We start from the raw sequence: 26,296 nt of genomic DNA, 5'->3' as shown, positions 1-26,296 counted from the left end.
CTAGGGCTAGTTTGACGCCGTTTGGTAGCCTTGTGCTGCCCAGATGGTGGCACTGTCGCCTCTCACACCCACTTGTCTACGTGTGGGTCGTCTTCTTTCACGTACACTGCTCGACTGCGTAAGTGGCACTCGGAATTTGTTTTCTCGGAATGTACGGTTCGTGATTGTGAATTTAAAAAAAATGCTTTATTGGGATGTTGGTTTTTTTCACACGGTTATTCAATTAAGAAAGTTACAACTAACTGTAAAAGGAATAATGTAAATAAAGGATTGGTATTAAGTGAATTTAGACAAATGTAAATAAAAAAAATGTAAATAAAAATGTGCTTACAACAATAGATACAATGAAAAACTCTTAAAGATTTGATTAAATACTCCCCTGGTCTTAAATTCTGCATGTGTTAAGGCTCGTTTTCACGCTACGTCTTATTTTACGTTTTGTGTGTCATGCAAAACGTACGACAAAACGTACGTTTTGTCCAGTGTATAATGTGGCATGTAAACAGCAAAACGTACGCCTTGTCGACACACCAAACGTACAATAAGACGTAGCGTGAAAACAGCAAAACGTACGTCTTGTCGAATCGAAAAAATTAAGTCCACTTATTGACAAAACGTACGACAAAACGTACGTTTTGTCCAGTGTATAATGTGGCATGTAAACAGCAAAACGTACGCTTTGTCGACACACAAAACGTACAATAAGACGTAGCGTGAAAACAGCAAAACGTACGTCTTGTCGAATCGAAAAAATTAAGTCCACTTATTGACAAAACGTACGACAACCGTACGACAAAACGTACGTTTTGTCCAGTGTATAATGTGGCATGTAAACAGCAAAACGTACGCCTTGTCGACACACAAAACGTACAATAAGACGTAGCGTGAAAACAGCAAAACGTACGTCTTGTCGAATCGAAAAAATTAAATCCACTTATTCACAAAACGTACGTTTTGCTGTTCACGCTACGTCTTATTGTACGTTTTGTGTGTCGACAAGGGGTACGTTTTGCTGTTTACATGCCACATTATACACTGGACAAAACGTACGTTTTGTCGTACGGTTGTCGTACGTTTTGTCAATAAGTGGACTTAATTTTTTCGATTCGACAAGACGTACGTTTTGCTGTTTTCACGCTACGTCTTATTGTACGTTTTGTGTGTCGACAAAGCGTACGTTTTGCTGTTTACATGCCACATTATACACTGGACAAAACGTACGTTTTGTCGTACGTTTTGTCAATAAGTGGACTTAATTTTTTCGATTCGACAAGACGTACGTTTTGCTGTTTTCACGCTACGTCTTATTGTACGTTTGGTGTGTCGACAAGGCGTACGTTTTGCTGTTTACATGCCACATTATACACTGGACAAAACGTACGTTTTGTCGTACGTTTTGCATGACACACAAAACGTACAATAAGACGTAGCGTAAAAACGACGCTTTAGAGGTCTAAATGAGGAAGAAGTAAACATTAATAATAGAAATAATTTATTTAAAATGCTAAAAAGGTAATAATAGGAAAAATCTCTCTCTTCAATCCTGCCCCCCGGAGATGAATGTACTGGTCGACGTGATGTCGTGTATTGTCCGTCTCCAAAGATCTCTGTCTCTGGTCATTTTTTTTTAACTCATGCATAGGTGTCATGCATCCTGTAATTTGATCGATCCATCTTGTTGGAGATCTTCGTCGTGATCTTCGGCCTTCCACCTTTCCTTGTATAATGAGTCTTTCCACGTTTAGTCCAGTCGGGTTAGACGAATAACAGGCCTAACCTTGCATTAGGAGCTGCCCCAAATTTTATTTTTCTAATCTTTAGGGAGGGTCAATATTAGTATAAATTTAAAATCTCGACTGAATTCCACCGTTGCGTTAGCCGCGATCTTGATTTTAAACGAGAACCGTTTTTGCTCAATATCTCCGCCATTTTCAATTTTTTGACAAAAAGTGTAGAAAGTGAAATTGTTGAAAATGCGATTTTCTATAATTTCATTTATTACAATTTTTTTCGTGCGGTCGATATTTTCCGAGTTATGAGGGGAAAATAGTGAGAGTTGGAGCATAATTATTGAATTATTGAATTATCTCGTTTATTATTAGTTTTACAACAAATATGTACCTATACAAAAATGAAGAGAATTAAATTCTACACAATTTTGGTCTCTTTCATTTTTTTGCTAAAATTAATATTTAAGGTAGTACGTATGCGGTAATGGCGCGAGCGTAAGACCGGATTGATTTTATAGCAATTGTTTTTGTTCAATATCTACGCCATTTTCAACTAAAATTGTTCAAAATATAATTTCCTACAATTTCTTTTCAACAATTTTTTTCATGCGGTTGATATTTTCCGAGTTACATGGGAAAATAGTAAAAAGTGCTGGGGAAGCATAATTATTGAATTTAATTTTGTTTCAATACAAGTTTGAAATACAATAGTAGTGTAAATTTAAAATCTCGACTGAATTCCGCGGTTGAATTAGCCGCCATATTGATTTTAAATCAGAACTGTTGTTGCTTAATATCTCCGCCATTTTCAACTTTTCGACATAAATGGTGGGAAAGAAAATTGTTGGAAATGCAATTTCCTACAATTTCTTTGGCACAATTTTTTTATACGATCAATATTCTCCGAGTTAAGGGGGAAAATAATGGAAGCGGAGGGGAAGCATAATTATTGAATTGTCTGCAACCAAACTAAATATATAAAAGACATAAAAAGACATTATATGCATTAAGTTCACTTAATTTTATTAACTAGCGGGTTTTATTGGTTGAATTTGTCTGTCGATATTTTAAGTTTTATGTCAGCTAGTACATCGTGATGTTTCAACAATTTTTTTTTAAATTTTGGACCCTGTTGGGGGGAATTTTCCCATTCCCCCCCCTTGTAGACCCGACACTGGTTCTCTCGAAAAATTGTAATAAATCGTAATTGCAACAATTTCAGTTCTTACACTTTTTGTCGAAAAGTTGAAAATGGCGGAGATATTGAACAAAAACAATTGCTACAAAATCAATCAGGTCTTACGCTCGCACATTTACCACATACGTATTACCTTAAATATTGATTTTATCAAAAAAATGTACGGCATCAAAATTGTACAAAATTTAATTCTCTTCATTTTTGTGTAGGTATATATTTGTTGTAAAACTAATAATAAACGAGATAATTCAATAATTCAATAATTATGCTACAACTGTCACTATTTTCCCCTCATAACTCGGAAAATATCGACAGCACGAAAAAAATTATAATATATGAAATTATATAAAATCGCTATTTCAACAATTTCCATTTCTACACTTTTTGTAAAAAAATTGAAAATGGCGGAGATATTGAGCAAAAACGGTTCTCGTTTCAAATCAAGATGGCGGCTAACGCAACGGCGGAATTCAGTCGAGATTTTAAATTTGTACTAATATTGACCCTCTCTAAAGATTAGAAAAATAAAATTTGGGGCAGCTCCTAATGCAAGGTCAAATGCTATCCCGACTGGTCTAGTTTTCTGTGTTTGCTCTCGTACCATGCCCAAAGTATTTTAATTGTTGGAGATGGACTTTACTGGAGAGTCGTTGGCTAACTTATAGCTCTCTTAAAATTGAATTATTTGTCCTATGGTGGGTCCAAGGAATTCGTAGCATTCGTCTCCAACAGAACATTTCACTGACGTCTATCTGTCTTCTTTCCGAATTTCTCAGGATCCAAGATTCACATCCGTAGGTGAGTATTGGGAATATTAAGCAGTTTATCAACCTCATCTTTAACACTCTTGAAATTTGACAGTCCTTCCATATTGTGGTCATTTTTGCTGTGCTAAAATATAATTAACTGAAATGGCGAATAGGAAAAATAAGTAACTAAAAAGAAAGTAATAAGTATGTAATGCAAAAAATTAACATTGTTCGAAAAATTAAATTAAAGAAAAAATAAAAATTTAATTGCCAGCAGTTGACTGTTTTTTAAGTTTAGTATCGGGTATTGCCTCTCCTACATCTGCGGAGGATTTAAATACGCCTGGGCATGCTTGCAATAAGTTGCTGAATCTGGTCTTGCGGTGTATGTTCCATTTCTTCATTCAACGCTATTTTCAGCTCTTGAGTCGTTTCGAGCAAGGTTGCCTCTATTTAATCTTTCTCCCTAGAATGTCCTATACATGTTCTAATGAATTCAGTGACTACAAGCAAAAGCAAACCAATCCAAAACGGGGATTTCAACAGTATGTAAGTACGATAGTCCATGACGATTCGCGTACTATGTGGACGTGCATTATCCTGCATAAATAAGATTATTATTATCCCCAATGAAAGGGACGTAGGGGACAACATCCTCCAGACTCTGTCCTATGTATTTGTCTGCTGTTTCCATGTTCGATGGAAATTAATTTATTGCGTTCGTTTAAAGAAATGCCCGCCCATACCATAACACCTCCGCCCCTAAACAGCGTTCTGGGTGAAATAGAGCAAGATGTAAATCGTTCTCTGGGTCTCCTTGATACACTTTGCTGAACAGTCTAATCTCTGTGATCATTCGTCAATATCATCCTGTTAGCTCGATGAGCTGCTGTTAATTTGGGGCATGCTACTGGCCTATAAAAACTTTAACCACTTTCGAGCATAAAATTTGATTTTTGGGAACAGGTAGAAGTCGCAAGATGTTAAATCTGGCGAATAGGGCGGGTGCTCCAAGACTGTGACCTGGTTTCTGGCAGAGTGTTCTGGCACAATTTTCTAACTTCTATGTTATTTGCTCATCATGGTTTTGTTGATTGTGGTATACTTCTATATAACAATCTTCTATCAAATGTTAGGTAGATATGTAATATTATTAGTTGCAATTTTTAAAGGATTTTCGCTAAAATGTAAATATCTATTCCGATTATTATTATCTGTAGTTTTTTATTGCTTCCTTTACCACTTTCTTCCACTATTCAGTTCCAGTGTCCATATTGTGATTGGTGTATCTATGCTACATTATATTAAGAAAGCAACTTAGACTATTATTAGCTTTGTAGCCTCATTGTAGTATATTACTTATAGAATGTATTTACGGTTAAGATTTTATCGCTGAGCAGAAGAAAAGTTGTAGTAAATAAAAATGATGTTTCCAAGACCTCAAGATTTATGACCAATACGTGTAATTTCAATAACAAGTAAATGAGAAATTGAAATTGCCGTGTAAATCGGAAAAATGGTTGTTAGACTAGACTTGGGCGGGCATACCAGTACTAAGTTAAATGTCTTTTTTATTACCGTAGATAAGAAACTATGCAGAAAGTTGCCTTACGACCGGAAACCAAGGAGTGTTCTTTGTGCATAGGAATGTTTGAAGACGCGGATTTGGGAGGTCACGATTTATGTCAAATGCGGAAGTTTAATTGTAGTAGTTTGTTCCAGACGGTAACAATCCCTGTTTTCGGACAAGTGTCGTGAGAGGTGTGGTTTTTAGCGTCATCAGTGGATGTAGAAAGAGACAATAGCTCTTTAACACACACAGTGAGAATCATCTGCTATGATAAATAAATAGTAATCCAACAAATGCCACCGAGTCACCGAAAAAAGTAGTAATTAATAGAGCTTATGCAATAAACTTCCTTCAGTTGGAGGGTTAGTCACTACCACCAAGGAATAGGTAACATAACCTAACTAATTATTTACGATAGATGTATGTAAGAATAAACTACATTTAGAATTAATTGGAGGACAATAAGTGAAGCCGATTTTTATACAAAAATATATACAGGGCGCGTCACCCAAACCGAAACAGACCAAATATATTCAAGATACTTTAGAAACAAAATATTCCTTCTGCTTAAAATACCTTCTCTATTGAGGTTGGCAGTCAATATGGCAAATTTCTCTCTGTTCTCTGGGCTTGATGAATTAAGTCATTTCCTGTTGTGTGAGTCCAATCTCTGATGTTTCGTAGCCAAGATTTTTTCTTTCTTCCTATACCCCTTTTACCTTCGATTTTGCCTTCTAATATTATCTGGAACTACTCAAATTCCCTATGGCGCATTATGTGTCCTAGATATGACGTCTTTCTAATTTTGATAGTATTGACCAGATGAGGAAGTGTGTTCATTATTTCCAGTACTTCTTCATTCGTAGTTCTGCTGATCCAGCTTATTATTAGCATTCGGAGGTACATCCACATTTCAATGAATTCAATTTGTTAACTTCATACTGTTTTAATGTCCAGGTCTTACAGCCATATAGTAATAGAGATCACGCATAACACTTTAGTGTTCCCCATCTTATTGTGACTGATAGCTTGGGGTTACAGAGTATTTTACGCATGTTCATGAAACCTGCTATTTCAATGCGTCTTCTAATTTGTTTTGAAAGGTCTAGTTGACTATTTAGTTCTCTTCCCAGGCATATGAAGCTTTGGGAACTCTGAAGGGTTATACCATTTATTTGTATGGTGGGTGTAATTTGTTCATGGGGATTTTTGTGGAATACCATAATTTTGGTTTTGGAAAAGTTAAGGTCCAAGCCCAGCTTGTGACTTTCTTCTGATATGTTCGTAAATATTTTTAGTTGGTCTTCTGTTTTCGCTAATACTACGGTGTCATCGGTAATCTTACATTGTTAATGATGATTCCATTGACTCTGGCACCTTCAGGGCGACCTTCAGGGAAGCTATGATTATATGTTCGGTATATTTTAAATAATAGGGGGACAAAATGCAACCTTGACGCACTCCTCGTTCTATGTTTATGTAATTGGTGTTTCCGTTTTTGTTCGCACGCATCCTGTTTGGTTTCAGTATGTATTATTTATGACAGCTATGTCGCGCTCGTTCAACCGTAGTCCTATTAGCACCTGAATCAAGTTTCCGTATTTGATGCAGTCGCAGGCCTTTCTATAATCGACAAACCACACAAATAGCCGTTTTTGAACCTCAAGATACCTTTCTGCCATCAGTGTCAATCCCATAATTGCTTATTTGGTGCCTGTACCTTTTCTAAAACCATATTGAGAACGACTCAGATTCAGATGTTCTTAGATAATCGATCCGTTTCGATTTCAAACCTATACTAGCCTATACCCTGTATAACACTTTTAACTTATCCATCACTTTTCCAATTAACCAAATTAAATATTTTCAAGTTAATCCCTTCTCACACGGTTGAAAATGTTAAAGATGGAATGAATATATTTATTTGACGCTTGGCTAAAAATACCACAAAATGGAGGCAAAGTTTGTAGACTGATACGACGAGTATTTTCTATATGTATTTTTAGAACGATTTATTGAAGTTTTCTTAAGTGTTGATAAAACAAGCACGGCCGGATTTTTGGATTTGGAGCTGCGACGTCGCGTCGTTGTGAAAATTCCTCCAATGTTGTTTTTCGAAAATAATATAATTAAAGTTGAAATCTTGAGTTTTTCGTTATATAGTTTCGTACTCAGTTGGACCTGTAGTCCAGAGAAATAAGGTTTTTGTCGGGACACTTGAGCAGCCAGGTTGCAAATGGATTTTTTCGGTACTATATACCTAATACATTATAAATACAAAAATGCCCGTCACAGTTCGGACGAGAAACTTAGTTAATAAGGGTCAAAAATGGCAGTTTTTTCGTTTAAATCGCTACAGGTAAAAATAGGGTAATTAAATATCTTATTTATAATATTCTTCTTTTTGTAGATGAGCCAAGGTTTAAATGACACTTTTTGAATTTTGGTCCGTTCCTTTTTTGTTTCGGAAAATGCAAAATAAGACTAAAATTTCAAAAAAAAATGTGCTATAACTTTTGCGAAAATGGCCTTAAGACTTTAATATTGCACGTAAAGTTGAGTCAAACATTCCATATAATGCACAAAAAATTTTAAGACGATTCGTCAATTAGTTTAAATTTTATTCAATTTGTTTATCGCAAAGAGCTTTTTTTCGCAATGTTATTGTTCAGAAAATAATAATGACATAGCAATTCTGTGGAAACCACATGCAAGAATAATAGTTATATTTTTAAAGTATTGAAAAAAATCATTAAAAAGTCGTTTTTATGACTCCCAAAAAAGTTTAGTAAAATAGAGTCATTGTTGGCTTCTAAATAATTTGAATAACTTTGTTAATATTGACTATAGAGTAAATCTACTTTAGGATTTCAAAATCTGCTATTTTTATACGAATTTTCAGAAAAAAAAAATTTTGCCTAGGTTAATTAGGTTCAAAGTTAGCCAATTTTATTATTTAATTCGCAGTTACTTCTATATACATCAAATTCTCCTGTAACAGTGTTACTTACCATACTACATACTCTGAAACGGCTTGGCCGATTTTTATAAAATTTTACACGTTTATCCTGTAGGACGTTGAAGAGGTTTTAATCTATTTTTTATACCCATAAGTTATAAGGGAGTTGCCCCCTGACATTTTATTTTATTTGTTTGGACAAAATTATCTACCTTAATTTTATATGATTTAGAATTAAAAAATACATACAACCCTTAATTTTGACTCTTCTATCACCAACCCCTATTTGTTAATAGACATCTATATATTTACATCTATAAAATTCTCCTGTCACAGTGTTAGTTTCCATACTCCTCTGAGACCGCTTGACCGATTTTTATGAAATTATATATGTATATTCGGTAGGTCTTAGAATCGGTCGTAATCTATTTTTCATATCCCTGAGTGATAAGGGGAGTTCCCCCTAACATTTTGTAATGTTAGGTGGGGTTGTGTGTACATAACGTACTCTATAAGACTATGAGTACATACAAATTAAAAAAAAAGAATGTGTGTGTACTTTGTACGCACGTAAGGAGATATTCTTCTATTATATAATAGGTAATTTAAACGAAGTAAATATACTTAAAAGGTTATTTGTATTTTATTTAAAAATCAAACTAACTTTCTTATCTACCACTTTCAAAATTTTTTTATTAAAACAACCAAAAATAAAAAAAAGATATGAATCGCCTAGAAATTGAACCCACAACCTTCCAATCTCAGTGCTAACGCATTTCCCACTACTCCAGCGAGGCCCTAGAAATAGACATGTAAGTTTCGGATATAATTACACAACACGGCGACATATACAGTGGAACCTCGATTATCCGTCTCTCTATTAACCATCACCTTTGTTAACCGTCAGGATCCATACCTACATAAGTTATATTGACTACATAAGTAAAAATTTAGTCATCAATTCATTTTGTTTGAGCATTGCGATAAGCCAAACGAAATTCGTTGAAATATACACGTGCAGTTATGCCACCACCGCATTTTTTATGTAAATAATTTTTGTTCTTATTCAGGACACTGGATTAAATTTCAATTTAAATATGTGATAAATGATACCCTGCTTTTAGAGTTCTATTTTTAGAATCGCAAGCCGAAAATAAAAATGCACAGCACAATAATTATTACAGTCAATATCTGTGTGCCACCATAATTAAATTTGATTCAAATTCGAACATTGATTGTGTCACTTAGTAGTTTGATCAATTAAGTTTTGTTAATGTTCTGTTAACCGTCTTTTCGATTATCCGTCATACCCTTGGTCCGGTGCCCTGACGGATAATCGAGGTTCCACTGTAGTGTAAAAATGTTATGCTTACATAATATTTTATTATTTTACTAATAATTATAAACACAAGAATTATAATAAATAATACATTTTCTAAAACCACTAATATATTCTTTTAATGACTTATTTGCACGGTTACAGATACATATATACCTATCTTGAAAGATTAGCAATGAACTACATACTGTCAGAACTACATACTGTCAGTGTGCGTAGACGCGCGGATCATGTACAATTTTACCCTCAATCGATTCGCCGCTAAAGAAGAATATCTTCAAAAATTATGATTAAAATCTATCAACAAGTTCCAGCGATATTAATCGCAGCATATTTTGCAGAATCAGTTTCATTTTTTGAGTGCACGTATTTTAGTAATTCCCCTCCACCGACCACAAATTAATTCCGTTCGGACGCCATTTTTAAAACTTTATTAACCACTCTGTTGAGGTTCAAAGTTTACTCAAACTGTTACACATAATCTATATATCTTCAACTTCAAAATGGCTCTAGTTAGGTTGCTTGATTGTTATAAACAAAGTAGCCGTCAATTACATAAAAAAGTAGCTAACTTTGACAGTAATTAACCTAGGCGAAAAGTTTTTCTTTGAAAATTCGTATAAAAATACCAGTTTTTCAAATACCATTGTAGTTTTAGCCTACAGTCAATATTAACAAAGTTATTCAAATTGTTTATAAGCCAAAAAGAACTCTATTGTAGTAAAATGTTTTCTGAGTGATGAATAAAATTTAAACTAATTGACGCATCGTCTTAAAATTTTTTGTGCATTGTATGGGCCGTTTGACTCAACTTGTCATGCAATATCAAAGTCCTAAATTTATTTTCGCAAAAGTTATAGCAATTTTTTTATTTTCGAAATTTTAGTTTTATTTTGCAATATCCGAGGCAACAAATAATCGTACCAAAATTCAAAAAACGCTATTTTAAACCTTGGCTAATCTACTAAAAGAAAAATATTATAAATAAGACTTTTAATTACCCTATTCTTACCGTTACCTGTTTAAACGAAAAACTCTCATTTTTGACCCGTATTTGTTAATAACTAAATTTCTCGTCCAAACTGTGACGGGCATTTTTGTATTTATAATGTATTAGGAACATAGTACCCAAAAAACCCATTTGCAACCTGGCTGCTCAAGTGTCCCGAACATGGTATATTTTTTCCTTATTTCCCTGGTGTACTGATAGATACGGGTCCCGACACGCCAGAATCCCGACAGGCCAAAATCCCAATAGGCCAGAATCCCGACAGGTTTGATAAGTTTCTTTTTAACATATACTTACATTTATTTCTTGTTTTTTGTTTATGGCCATCTGTTTTTATTTTTTGTTACTAAACAAAAGTATTTTGTATTAAAAGTAGTTAACAAAAGTCGGAATTTTTACTTATGCGAGGATTGTTGCATGTCGGGATTTTGACCTGTCGAGATTCTGGCGTGTCGGTGTTTTGGCCGTCGGGATTTTGGCTGTCGGGATTTTGGGCGGCACCGGCTAGATACTATTATACATGATAATAATATACTGATTTCTTCTTGTATTTCCGTATAATATTCTTTGTTAGGTTCCGAACGTTTGCCAATAACATTTGAACTGCCAGTCATTAAGATATACAGTATAAACAAATTTAAGGATGAAATGCAGAGTGGATCAAAACTCTGGAAACGTCTAAATTATCTCTTAAATGGATGGTCCGAATTTTACAAAAACTGTAATACACCTATTCTGCAATATATATTTCCAATTTGATGCTTATAATGTTGCCAGATTTACCATGTTTTTGATATCATTATAGTCACTATTGTTATTAGATATTGGAATTCTCACTACAATACGACTTAACCATAATATGTAACATTTGGTATTTTATCTAGTCACGAAGGTCTTAAATAAACAAAACAGTGTAACTTATTCCAAATAGTTTTGAAGTAATTCAGTAAATATAGAATGCTATCTTTCACTTTCAATGCATTCTTTCACGGTTTTGCTCTAAATTTTGAAGAACCGCTTGGATTTACATGAAATTTGGCATACGTATAGCTTACATGTCAAAGAAAAAAAGTGATATTGTGCCAATGTGTGCTTTTGCCCTGGGGGTGACTTTCACCCCTCTTGGGGGTGAAAAAATATATGTCCCAAATAAGTCCGGAAATGGGTAAACTGACTAATTTTAAGTAACTTTTGTTCTATAGAGCTTTTTCGCCAAGTCAACACTTTTCGAGTTATTTGCGAGTGAATATGTTCATTTTTCAACAAAATAACCACATTTTTAGACGGTTTTTCGCAAATAACTCAAAAAGTAAGTATTTTGTCGAAAAAACGTTCTTAGCAAAAATATAGCCTATAAAAAATTTAAAAAAATGTTGTACGCGTTAGGTCTCTGGATCTCGTAGAACCAGAGTTATAGCCAATGAAAAATAGATTCATATTCACCAAATTTCAAATAGAATATTTCGACGTGAAATATCCAAAAAATTAAGCACTTTTTGGGGAAAACCCATTATAACTTTTTTAAAGTGTTTAAAAAAAGCTTTATTTCTGTTTTAACAAAAAGTTTCTAGCATTAAATCTAAACAAGTTACGCTCAAAATAAAGTTGGTCCCTTTTGTTTTTGCAAAAAAAAAATCGGAAAGACCACCCCCTAATTAGCAACTTAAATGAAATTAATCGTTACCGCTCCACAAATTATTTTACTTATGTTGTGTTTACCTGATCTGTAAGTTTCATCGATTTAAAGTGCTTATTTTTAAAAAAATTTGGTTTCAAAATAAAAATTTTAATTTTGAAAAATATGCTTTTTTCAAAATAACTTAAAAATTGTTAGAGATACCAAAAATCTCGAAAAACAAAAAAAGTCAGCATTGCTTTTCTGAATATCATGTATTTTTTTGTTTTTCTGTTAGACAAAAATTGATTAAGATTTGGTGTTTCAAATTTGCATACATTCGTGATCAGTGACTCGTTCAACCCCTTTTAACTACAGCCCTTTCAATAATAAGGACTTTAAACCGATGAAACTTACAGATCATATAAACAATATATACACGAGTCAAGAAACTTGTGAAGTCGTAACGATTAAGTTCATTTAAGATACTAATTAGGGGGTGATTTTCTCACCAAAACCAAAATGGACTAACTTTATTTTGAGCGTAACTTGTTTAATTTTGATTCTAGAATTTTTTTTATAAAACAAAAATGAAGCTTTTTTTAAACACTTTAAATAAGTTGTAATGAGTTTTCCCCGAAATATGCTTCATTTTTGGTTATTTCACGTTAAAATATTCCATTTGGAGTTTGAAGAATATGAACCTATTTTTCATTAGCTATAACTCTGCTTCTACTAGGTGTAGAGACGTGATATATACACCATTTTTTAAAATTTTTATACAGGCTATATTTTTGCTAAGAATGTTTTTTCGACAAAATACTTACTATTTGAGTTATTTGCGAAAACCCGTCTAAAAGCGTGGTTATTTTGTTGAAAAAATGAACATATTCACTGCCAAATGACTCGAAAAGTATTGACTTAGTGAAAAAACTCTATAGAACAAAAGTTACTTAAAATTAGCCAGTTTATCCATTTCCTGACTTTCTTTCGACGAATATTTTTTCACCCCCAAGAGGGGGTGAAAACCACCCCCAGGGCCAAAGCACATATCGGCACAATATCACTTGTTTTCTTTGACTTGTTAGCTATGTGTATGCCAAATTTCATGTCAATCCAAGCGGTTCTTTAAAATTTAGAGGTTTTGCAATATTTTACCGTTAAAGAACGGACTAATGTTTTTGATATTAATTCACAAAACCAACAAAGCTTTTGACCTTTATTGAAAAGTTTTGTAAAATACATTGTATTGATAGCTAAAGTTGACAGTTGTTTTATGCGATTTTAAAATCTCTACAATAAAGATGGTTTTTATTAAAAAAAGAGCGAATTATTGTTTTAATGGTGAAGGGCTATGGCGACAAAAAATATTTTATAATGAAGTAGCCAACTTGTTCAACGATACTTTCCCAAACCATTCTACTATTCATAAGATGCAGTACGAAAAATTATTTGAAATAGTAGACCAAAAACTGTTATAACTTACAATAAAACTTTAGATATAATGCAGAGTTTCGTTGAAGATCCACATGCATCCTCACGCAGAGCTGCATAAATACATGATATAGGCCGTTCTTCAGTCTTGCATGTATTACATAAGAAATCCTGCAAAATCCAGTTTTTGCAAGAATCAAATGACCATGACTACGACCGTAGATTACAGTTTAGTGAAGTAATGATGCATAAAATTGTAACTGATAAGAACTTCGTTAACAAGGTATGTTTTTCCGACGAAGCAATATTTACAATGTGTGGGAATGTCCATCGCCAAAACTTAAGGTACTGGAATGAGATAAATCCAAACTGGACAAGTAAAAACCATACTCAAAGACCACAAAAACTAAATATATGGTCGGGTCTAGTGAATACCTACTTAGTTAATTGGATCGTTTTTATTGAAGGGAATTTAACAAGCGATAATAATTATAAAATGCTACTTAGAAATAAAATTGTACTGCTCTTAAAAACAAGGTTGGGGAGATGGTTTCGGGAAGACGGAGCTCTAGCTCATTTTGGTGTAAATGTTCGGCGTTATTTAGATCAGACGTTTCCCAGACGATTTATTGGCACATTAGGTAGTATTAAATGGCCTACTATTTCACCTAATTTGAATCCTAGATATTATATTTAGTGAGGATACATTCAAAAACAGGATTTATAAAACTAAACCAGCAAATGTTGCAGAGTCAAGGCACAAAATTATCGATGAATCAACATTAATTTATAGAGAAACGCGTAGAAATATAATAGATGCATTCTACTATCGCTTAGGATACTGTCAAAGTAACAATGGAGGACATTTTGAACACTTGAAAAAAAAAAAGAACACCGAAGACTAAGAGGATAATCTCCAACAAGATGGGCAGACCAAATAAAAGCTCTAGTGGAAAAATCCCTTCACGAAGCCGTTCATCTGACACATTAAAAGCAGATAACGGAGGCAGCAAGCTAAATTATCTAGAGTGTCACCACATCAACAAATGAGGAGAAGTCGGATTTAATATTGAAAACAAACCTGCTACTGTCGGTCAGCAGCAAAATTCTTGATTCCCAAGAAAAAATGACAAAAACTTCATGTCTTTACAAAGTGCTTTATACCTGTTTGCACTAAATATGGAGCAGAAAGTTATCGATCGTTATCAAATGTAGGCATTTCTAGTCTTTTATTTTATCTTTTTAAGATATTACTGATTGCATAAAATCAAAAGTATTGTATATACGATTGAACTGTTATTGAAGTGGAAATTTCAATAAAGGTACAATATACAGAGTGTTGTATTTAAGAAACCAAAGTAACTAATCGTATCAGAAAAACGGTAAATCTGGCAACATTGCAAGTATCAAATTTGAAATCTTTATATTTCGGAAAAGATGTGTGTATACCTATTTTTGTAAAATCCGGACCATCCATTTAATAGATAATTAGGTGTTTCCAAACTTTTGGTTCACTCTGTATACAAAATGATTAAGGTATTCCAACTAATTATAAGCTAGTGGACGTTATAACGGAGGGTGCACACATTTCATTTATATGTCTTAACCGTAATTAAATAATTTTATCTTCAAAACCTTTCCTCGCCTGCTCACTTTCACTCAAAACACTGAAATTTATGTTATTTCAGTTATTTTCAACAGCTTTGTGCACTTTCCCCGTATTAGCCTTTTCTGTTTCTGTCATTATGTATTATCATATGAAATCAGAGAAATTGCAAACAAATCTAGGCACACACAACCAAGACCCGAGGCTGCTGCACACATAATCATAAATTGAACGTGTTGCTTCCAACATATGGCACGAATTTACACACCTTTGTAGAAATGAGGTGGTAAATCAGTATTTAACTCAGCGGCGTAAAACACGAACACACTTGAAAAGAGTCTTACATTTATTAAATTTCGTAAAAAAATCAAAACATATGTACACTAATACACAAAAAAGACGAGATAGAATGCAAAATGTTACAATAGATGTTGTAACTGTAACTATAGAAGTATTAATTATTATGTCTGTTCTGCATAGCTTGACCGATAAGCCGTAAACGGCGAAAGCGCTCTCATGATGGTAGTACAGACGAAGGTGTGAATATTTCTTTCCCATATATTATTTTACATATTATTTTCATACTTTTTAAAAAGTAGAGAGTTGCGATTATTTCCTGCTTGTTTGACGTCCTAGGTATTTTCTAATAAATACCAGGTGCCATCTAGTGCCCTCAAAGTAGAGGGACAGATAGGTTCCTTACCTAAACAGGCAAGGTAGGTTGCTTCTAAATAATTCAGAGTGCACTAGTCTCATAATGACTACATGGCTGTCTAATAGTGTCTAAGGCCTCGGATATGCGGGGGGGATATTCTATGTCTTCGTCTGTTCTGCATAGCTTGACTGATGAGCCGTAAACGGCGAAAGCGTTCTCAAGATGGCAGTGCACACAGACGAAGGTGTGAATATTTCTTTCCCGTATATTATTTTACATAGATATATAAATAGATAGATAAACAGATAGGCAAGTAGACCAAAAAAAGCTAGATAGGCATCTCAAAACAATAGGAAATGTGTACTACTACTACTACTACTACTACTATCGGTTTACAGCGTTCTCTGACGCCTTCCGACTCATAACCGCCATTCTTCTCTGTTTGACCATGGGCCTGGAGAAATTTCTCTTTCCTCTAGTTCTTTTTCAATTCCCTCCCTTCAGCTTCTTCTCGGCCTTCCTCTTTTCTTTCTCGCTCGTGGCGTCCACGCCAAAATCTGTTTAGGAATCCTGTCATCTGGCATTCCCTGTACATGGCTGTACCATATTAGTTGTTTTCTTTTTATGTCATCATTTATTGTATGTTTGGCTCCCATCATTTCTCGTATTCTCTCATTTGGTATCCGATTTCTTCTTGATTTGCCTGCTGTTCTTCTCCAGAAGTCCATTTCTGTTACTAGTAACATTTTCTCTGTTCTTTGTTTCAGTGGCCAAACTACATTGCCATATATGATTACACTTTTAAGTATGGTATTGTATATGAGCTGTTTGTTATGTTTCACGTTTCATTCATGTTTCAGAAGAATACCATGGTTAAAGAACCTGAGGAAATGGTTCTCCACACCAACTAATCTATTTAAAGCATCCGTTGACAAAATAATTATAGCTAAAATGATCGCAAATATTATTGTTCGAAACGAATAATCAGCAAAAGAACAAGATATTGTTTGGTCCCACAGAATGCCGTTCATCATGCATCCAGTGTTCCATGTTGAGTTATCTTCATGCCCAGGTACTTGTATTCATCACAGTGTTTACGTTCGGACACCTTGGGTATTAGTGCATATTAATATGTACAGTCGGAAAAATGAAAGAATACCCATGAACGAACATATAAAACACGCTGTATTTTCCTGTCATCATGTCGCAAAGAAAATTGCCCAGCGCAAGTACATGTAATAATAATTATTACATGTACCTGTGCTGGCCAATTTTTTGTGTGACACGGTGACAGGAAAATACAGCGTGTTTTTTATGTTCGTTCATGGGTATTCTTTCATTTTTTCTACTGTATGTGCAGATTTTGGCATTGGATCCGACCATCACTTGTAACACCGTTGCCGTATCCTCTATTTTTTTCATACTATCACTTTACAATTTTTTATGATATTATACACGAGCGGGAGATCCTAAAAAACGCTTAGTTTTCGAGATACTGACCACGGAGGGGTGAATGGCTAATTTTATTCATACTTTATATTTTCGAGGGTGCTGAAAACGAAAATGACGTTTATTTTGAATTTTATGTGCGGGAACATTGTCAAAATCGCAATTTTAACCTAAAAATAAAAAAAAATGAAATCACGTTTTTTGCGTTTACCTCGCTACAACTCTGTTCCATTTTAATATTTTTTTCTGAAATTCTTACCTTATATGTATAGCTCTAACATTTCTGAAGACAAAGGTACCTGCTTCAAGTTTTTATTCTTATCATGATAAAGGTTATGAATTTTTCAAAGAAAAAGGTGTGGATTTGTGCATTGCAAAGTTTAATCGCAAAAGTTGTGTGACGAAGTTTCAAATTTATCTCCTTAATCACGTTTATTTGAAAGTAAAGAGTACAAAGAAGTTTTCTGGTAGAGGAAAGGCTGCAAATATGGGCTGGTCTTGTAATATGGGCTAGGTGGGTTTCACAGCTATTTGTTGCAGATCTCTACATTTTGACTATTGCAAACGGTATTTGACGAAGTTAAACTATCACCGTAGCGATGGCGCCACTGTGGTAGATATTTCCCAGTTTATAATAATTGTTTGTCGGTTGGTGTGAGTGTCAAAACTTTTTCGGGTAAGTTGATAAATTCCAGTATTTAAAAATAAACACGAATTTTAAAAAAACATCTGTGTCACGTTGAAGCTCTATTATTAGTCTTTGATATATGCTAATGAGTTTTCTTCAAATTGTCTGCTTTTAAACATAACTTCTTTTGTTGTGCAAAGCAAGCGTGTTTACAATATGGGCTAGTGGCCCATATTTAGAACAATGTAGCAATGTAGGCAAAACGAAGAAGGAAAAGGCAAAGAAAAAAGGAAAGGAAAAGAAATAAAAAAGGAAAACGTAAGCAGGTTACCAAAGTCACAAAGGACCAAAAAAAGAAATCGGGTTCTAGTAGCGAGGATGAAGAGGAATATGTGCCTGCAGATGATGAGAGCGATTACAATGAGTTTCCTTCTACACAGCCTCCACAAGACGCAGCTGACGTAACGTGTATGTTTTGCGAAGCACTTTTTTCAGAGGATAATCTTGGTGAAATATCGGTCAAGTGCTTCATGTGTCATTTTTGGACACATAACGAGTGCGCTGGGGCCGAAAAAGAAGACTACCTATGTGTGTGACTTTTGCAAAGAGTTTTAGCCTATGAGTTATTTAATGGACTTTTTGTATTTTAGATATTAAAATATATTTGTCACGCATTTATCTCACTTCACAAAAATTTAAGACACATTTTTCGGGGTAGCCCATATTTAGGATCATTATTCAAACGGCACAAAAGTACAATTTTTCATTATTTGTACATTTAAAACAGTTGTATATTTTTTAATCAATTTGGATTTTGGGCAGGTTATAAGTAACTAAATGTAGGTATTCTTACGTACCTTTGGAAATAAAATAGAATTTTTATTCTTTTTTTACAAAGAAAAACAAAATGGGTAGCCCATATTTGCATCCTTTCCTCTAAGTTTTAGATCAAAATGTTTTATAGAAAAAAAAATAGTGCAACTTTTAATGTCGACATTAGAAATCCCCAATATAACGCTTATTTTTTGAGGGACAGACAATATAGGTCTAATTTTTCACCTTTAGTACTATCCTTGGATTATAAGCTTTCATTTGACACCTCATTTGTCATTCTACCTAGTATAACGACGGAGAAGTAAACGTTCTTATTCTATTATCCTTGTAGGTACATTTAACATTGATTGAAATTGTGAAAGAAATGGCATGGCAACACTGTGACTCACATAGATTCAGCTGTGCGTTACATAGGGTGCACTAATATCCAAGATGTCATTTAAGGACATTCTACCTCACCGTCTAATGTAATGGACTGCTTTGTCCCTCCAATACACATGGCTTCAGTTTTCTTAATGTTGACTTCGAGACTCCATTTGTTATATTCTTCTATTAGCTTCCGCGTCATGTAACTCAAGTCGACATGATCCTGAGTAATCAGAATTTGGTCATCAGCGAAACATAAAGTGTATAGTGTTGCCCCGTCATTGAGAGGGATGATTCCCATCATTACACTTTCTATTCCACAGCTTGAGTGCATATTTCAGATAAATTTTGAAAAGAGTAAGCGAAATACAGCAACCATGTTTCAATCCTTTCATGACCGTGACCTTAAATCCCTCAGACATTCTTGATCCAGTTTTAAGTTTTGGAAAATTTCAAGGAAAAGTGTAAGAATTAAAAAAAAACACAAAAATATAGTCTCCTCATATTTTAATCGAAGGAATAGATTCAATATTCGTAATCGTTGTTACATAATTAACTCTCGAGAACCAAGTATCAGATTTCATGTTGCAAATTTCGATAAAAAACCTCATTCAATGCAGTAATTTCATCTTTTATATCGTCAATCATAATTGCTTCTCGCAAAAACTACTACTTAGTATACGAACACACCTACAATGTATTAAAGAGACTATTTTAAACAAAGTTTATGAGCATCAAAGAGAATTAGTACCGTTTTTAGAGGTAATAATAATTATAAAATGAAACTTCTACTGGGAGTGGCATGAACAGATTCTCGGGTGAAGACGTTTCACTCTCATGTGTGTGTGTGTATTGGTATGTGGGAGGGAGAAAAATTAAAATAAAAACTGGAAAATAATATTTGAATTTTTTGAATATGTACTAAGTAGTAAGTAAAAACAACTAATTATGGCGATAACACTGAAAAAAATATATAACCAAATCGGATATACATATATATACTCATCTAATGTTCAATTTTTGGCAGTTTTTATATTAGGCGTATTATAAAGTGAGGTCGAAGTTCTTTAGTTTATTGCCCGGACATTTTTTTATTTCTAAATTAATTATTTTATGTCTTACACAATTTATGACATTTTTTTACTAATTAACACCGATATTTTAGCCGCCCAAACCGTCCACCTTCACCTACGTTAACCATTTAGAAATATTTTTTATCTCAAACATGTATGTAGAGGGTGGGTGGGTGTCATACCATTAACTTAAAAATATTATGTGTCTATCTAAAACGTGTATAAGGAATAAATCGACAATTTAGCTAATCCTCTTTTTTAAAAAGTGACAAATTTGGGCAGGACCGCCCGATTATAGTGGGTGAGTAAAAACGACATTTGATGATTCACTTGCAACAACAAACAGTTTTTTATTCGTTTCGGAACGATGGTCTGTAGTTAACCTTCAGCTGGTAATTAGCGATGAAAATCGCTGTCGAAGAAGTTGTTGCTGTCGACGACAACAACAAAGAAAAAACCGAAACTAAAGTATAATTCAATAAGCGATGCAGGGCGATGTAAATATTACCACGTGTAGGCCTCAACAGGGCCGCATTTAGGATTATCTTTTTGTTTAGTCAGAATATATATTATCATATAAAATACGAAATTTATATTTTAATTTTGCAAAAGTGCTCGACAAAGAACCTGATTGTTTTAGTTGATATCCGATAATAGGAACCATTTATACAGGGCGAAAAACCCAAGAATTTATTTTTTTGCCAACAATTTTATGTACGGAGTGCCTACAAAAAATATAAGTTTTATTTTTAATTTTTGATATACTTAGTTGTGTGTACAATTCCAAAAAGTTTCATAAAAATAATAACAAAAAAATACTCATTACTCAATTATGTTGAAATAATATACAAGGTTTCCCAAAAGTAGCGGAACGGTCGAATATTTCGCGAACTAAACATCGGATCGAAAAACTGAAAAATACGTGTTCAATCATTTTCAAAAATCTATACAATGACATCAAACCCCCATTACACCCCCTGGAGGTTGGGTGGGGAGTAACTTTAAAATCTCAAATGGAAACCCCTAGTTTTTTTTGCAGATTTGGATTCGTTACGTAAAAGTAAGCAACTTTTATTCAAGAGATTTTTTCGAACTGTGGATAGATGGCGCTATAATTGAGAAAAACGATTTATCCTGATACCATAGGTAAATTATAGAAACGGTCTAATATCTCGAGAAATACACTTCCAAATGAGAAAACAAACAAAAAAGGTTTTTAATACTTTTCGAAAACCTATCGAATAACACCAAACATGACCCTCCAACTTACCCCCTGGAGGTGGGGTGGGGGTTAACTTTAATATCTTAAATAGCAACCCACACTTTTTATTACAGATTCGGATTCGTCATGAAAAATTAAGCAACATATTATTCGTAACATTTTTAGAATTGTTGATAGATGGCGTTTTAATTGGAAAAATACCATTTATTAGCGCCATCTATGCTATTTTAAAAAATGTTTTGAATAAATGTTGTTTAATTTTTCATGACGAATGCGAATCTGCAATAAAAAGTGGGGGTTGCTATTTAAGATTTTAAAGTAACCCCCCACCCCATATCCAGGGGGCGGGTTGAAGGGTCATGTTTGGTGTTTATCGATAAGTTTTAGAAAAATATTAAAAACCTGTTTTTTGGATTCTCATTTGGAAGTGTATTTCTCGAGATATTAGACCGTTTCTATAATTTACCTATGGTATCAGAATAAATCGTTTTTCCCAATTATAGCGCCATCTATCCACAGTTCGAAAAAATGTTTTGAATAAAAGTTGCTTACTTTTACGTAACGAATCGAAATCTGCAATAAAAACTGGGGGTTTCTCTTTGAGATTTTAAAGTTACCCCTTACCCCACCTCCAGGGGGTGTAGTGGGGGTTGGTGTTTGATGGCATTTGATAGATTTTTGAAAATTATTGAATACTTTTTTTCAGTTTTCGATCCGATGTTTATTTCGCAAAATATTCGACCGTTCCGCTAGTTTTGGGACACCCTATATATTATATATTCATAATTAATTATTAATATGTCGTGACTCGTGACTGTTAACTTATCTAAATTTGAAAATTTTGGGGAATGCATCTTACTGTAAATGTCATCAGAACTAAACGTAAAGTCAAGCAATGAGGCATGCAAGTCATAGGTTTAATTCCTTGTTTAGATAGGGCGGTTTGCCAACGTAAACGTCGCGATTAACCTGTTTAAACGCTGGTAAACCGCGTAAAACTCGCGGTTGCATATGTACGATTTTGAGCGGTTGCATTTGTTTCTATGTTAACTTGAACCACGGCGGTTGGGTTGTTCAGGTAAACCGCGACGTCGACGTTGGCAAACCGCCTGCATATAAACAAGCCCTAAGGTTCAGCGAATTGATGATTCGTTTTGTATTCCTTGATCAGCGTAAACACTTCTATCACAAACTTCAACTTTATTGGCCACTTTTTTCACAATACATATCTTCAACAACTATCCCGGGATTTTCTTGTCTTTCACATTTAAAAACATTTAAAATTATTTCTTTAACTTCAACGCTAAGAGGGCTTCTTTTACTACGTTTTCGAGGAGGATTCCATGTATTTTCAACCAATTCATCAGCAGAATCAGTGGATGACATTTTTGGTTTCAATATCTGTTATTGAAATAATACGTGGTTACTACTGTTACGGTAATCACAATCACGTACAGATAGGGTCGTTATACAAATAAAAATATATACTTAAATAGTTTTAAATGGCACGACAAATAATTGCTAATTCAACATTAACAGCATAAATAAAATTTATTGTCGTTTAACCATCAAGACCACTAAAAATTTACTAACAAATCGATTCAAATTACAAAATTTTAATACCGAAATAATACCTACTTAAATCTTGTCCGGACCTGTATGAGCTGCCGACGACGTCGGCAGTAACGAAATAAAGATGGACATTTTGGTTAGTTTTTATATATTTTTCAAGAACTGTTACTTGCATGTATGCATAAAATATTCATTAATTTTATAAATCAGATCATTTTTTCACATCCTATGTGTTCAGTGATAACAATAATTTATTTACTATGCAATAAACATTAATAGTTGGGAAAAGAAAAAAATTAATAAAGTGTCATAATTATACTGTTATTTATCGGAACGAGTAGACTCATTTGGAACATCTTTAACAATTATCTGCTAAATTTATCGTTGTTTATATGCCCTGCATCGCTTATTGAATTATACTGTAGTTCAGTATGAACAATAAGTGTATTCGTGTGTTAAGGTGAAGAACCCGTTATTGAGAATTAGATTTGGTCTTGAAGGACGTGTACGAAGTATGGCAGTTGACAGTTCTACATATTGTATTTATATAACGAGCAAACGCGAGAATCGTTATTACTACGTATGTAAGGAACTAACAAGAAAAATCATTGTTCGATGAAGTTATAGAACACATGAAAATCATTTGTCATATCTACAACATAGAGAGTAATAACAATAACTAACAGTCCTGAATCATTAAAAACGATGTGTTCTTGAAAGAACGTTTTCAATGTGTACCTATAGTTATTCGGGTCGCCCTCTCGTTCCCAGTTTCCATAGTTTTCTTCCTATCTATTTGCTGAGATATCTTTTGCCCTACTTTATTGTCAGATCTCTCTCGGACATACTTTTTTCTTTCTTCCTGGTGGTCTCCCATGTATTCTTCATTCTGTAAACAAGTCCGTACCACATGAGTTGTTTCTTCCGGTAGGGGGTTATGAAGGAGTATCACCGATATGCAAGACCTCCCTCTCACAGTTTTTGTTTTTCTGTCCCGGGTCAGATCTCTAACCATCGTCCCCTAAAGCATTTCAACAGTGAATAGAATGCATCCATTCCTCCTTTCTCATCTACCTATTCCATTTATGTATTGTTTCCATTTTTTCTGTATTCTTTTATTTTCTCATTTAGATATTCAGTCCTTGGTTTTTATTTCTCTGTCTATTTAAAATCAAGAGGCCTTCATAACTTGCTCCATGGTTAGCTGGTGTAATCCGGTAGCTCTTCTATTCTTTAATCACCTCCATAAATTTTTGCATTATTGTATATACGTATTTGTAAGCATATGGTCAATTCCATGTGCACTTTATTCTTCTAAGTACTCAAATAATTTATTACAAAGGTCTTCTTCAGAATAATACTCCATTTACCCCTGTCTATGGCAACTCTTTATGTGCTTTCTCCAATAGATTTTAAATCATCCTTTAAGTTGTCTTGATACCTAAGTATTGGTCTTCCTTTGGCTTGTTGTCCAATCGGCCCTCTTCGGTCAAAAATGTTTCTGACTGTTGCACCTTCCTCTTGCCTGATTGCGTGCCCTATACATTAAGGTGTGCTATCTAATGCATTTTATAACGTCGGGTTCCCCGAACCTTCTACACAACTCAAAACTGCAACGCCTGCTTCATAAATCTTGTTATTTTATTCCTCTACAACATATTCTTCTTAGGATTTTTCGCTCAAAACGTTTATGCAGTTGTTGGTCCTGTAAGCGATAATATTGAGGTATTGGATATGAATTTCCTTATGATCCTTCGTGTTCTTCTTTGAAATATGGACTACTTGAGTTTGCTCTCCTTAGTATATTATGCATGTAGCGAAATGAATAATATAGTAAATTTCCTCTAATCCGGCATCCTATGTTTATAAACCAGCATCACTTGGGAGGTCTCAATGCTAAATGTGCAGTGCACCCCAAACCAAAATCGAAATTTTCCCATATTATAGACTTTTATTCACTCATGTTTTACTTATGTGCTGTAAAATAGTATGTGACTAAAAGATAAGAGCGGGAAAGCGTTAGTCACTAGCTGACTGTCTGACTGAAAACTAATCTAATAAGTACAGTAAAACCTCGATATAACGGACTAATTAGGGGGACGGGATGTCCGTTAAAGCCGAAAGTCCGTTTTATAAAAATAGGTTTAAAGTCAATAATTTTTTTTTAAATTATGTAGGTACTGTATTTCGATAGTGTACAAATCTGTAAGTTAAAAAAGGAATAAAGTTTTGTTAGTACTATGCTATTTGCTACTTTTTTTACTTTTCTACTTCACCTAAAAACTTTCTGCAATATACTCATTTGGTTGACAAAACTATTCACTGATTCATGAGTTGAATAAGCGATGTATTTTTTGGCAAAACATACAATTAAAGTTGCCATCTTCTGAATTTAGAATACTTTCAGGGGATTAGCATTAGCAGGAGCTTTGTCTAAAATCAATAAATATTTTTCCACCTACCTCTACCGAAAGTATACTTTTCCGGACCTGATTGTAGGGAGCAAAGTTGTACTTTTCCTCCCTAGGGAGGAAAATATTTTTCCTCCCTAGGGAGAAAAAGTAAAAGTGACGTCATGGTATTTCATTCATGAAATATAACTTATTGACGCCCTGTACACTATCTATTTTCTATTACGTAAGTATCTATACATTTTAACATTTATTTAAAAACACTGTATTTTGCAGAATGGTAAAAAACAGTAAATTTTTATTCTGATTTAACAATGTTTACATTAATAATTTGACTTATATTTGACAGTTGACAGTTATATTGTACCTACTTGTTAGTTTTAGTTCTAATAAATTTTGTTGGTTAGTTACATAAATAAATTAAGTAAAAATGAAAAAATTACTTATTATTTGAGGAAGGTGGAAAAACCATATGTATAACATGGGAGTAAAGTGCCTTTTCCTCCCTTGAATGATTACTGCCCTCCGCTACGCGTCGGGCAGTAAACTTCATTCTCGGGAGGAAAACTAGCACTTTCCTCCCTTGTTATACGAATAGCTATTTCCACCTACCTCTACTGAAAGTATACTTTCCGGACCTGATTGTAGGGAGCTTTGTTGTACTTTTCCTCCCTAGGGAGAAAAAGTAAAAGTGACGTCATGGTATTTCATTCATGAAATATAACTTATTGACGCCCTGTACAATATCTATTTTCTATTACGTAAGTATCTATACATTTTAACGTTTATTTATAAAACACCCTGTATTTTGCAGAATGGTAAAAAACACTAAATTGTTATTTTCATTTAACAATGTGTACATTAATAATTTGACTTA

General features: G+C 33.9%; 1 protein-coding gene and 1 long non-coding RNA gene across 3 annotated transcripts in view; both read right to left on the bottom strand.

Moving 5' to 3' along the window:
• Positions 1-26,296, bottom strand: part of LOC126884774 (protein held out wings) — a 383,705-nt gene that overhangs the window by 147,962 nt on the left and 209,447 nt on the right. The window lies entirely within an intron of this gene.
• The window catches only part of LOC126884778 (uncharacterized), a 92,034-nt gene continuing 69,077 nt past the window's right edge, over positions 3,340-26,296 (bottom strand). Inside the window, exon 3 of the long non-coding RNA XR_007698150.1 lies at positions 3,340-3,819. This is a non-coding gene — a long non-coding RNA (uncharacterized LOC126884778). The remainder of the gene's footprint in view (positions 3,820-26,296) is intronic.

This window comes from Diabrotica virgifera, chromosome 5 (assembly GCF_917563875.1).
Source record: "Diabrotica virgifera virgifera chromosome 5, PGI_DIABVI_V3a".
Classification (NCBI taxonomy): domain Eukaryota; kingdom Metazoa; phylum Arthropoda; class Insecta; order Coleoptera; family Chrysomelidae; genus Diabrotica; species Diabrotica virgifera.
Note: the sequence above shows the minus strand (reverse complement) of the source record. Positions and strands in the feature narration are given on the sequence as shown.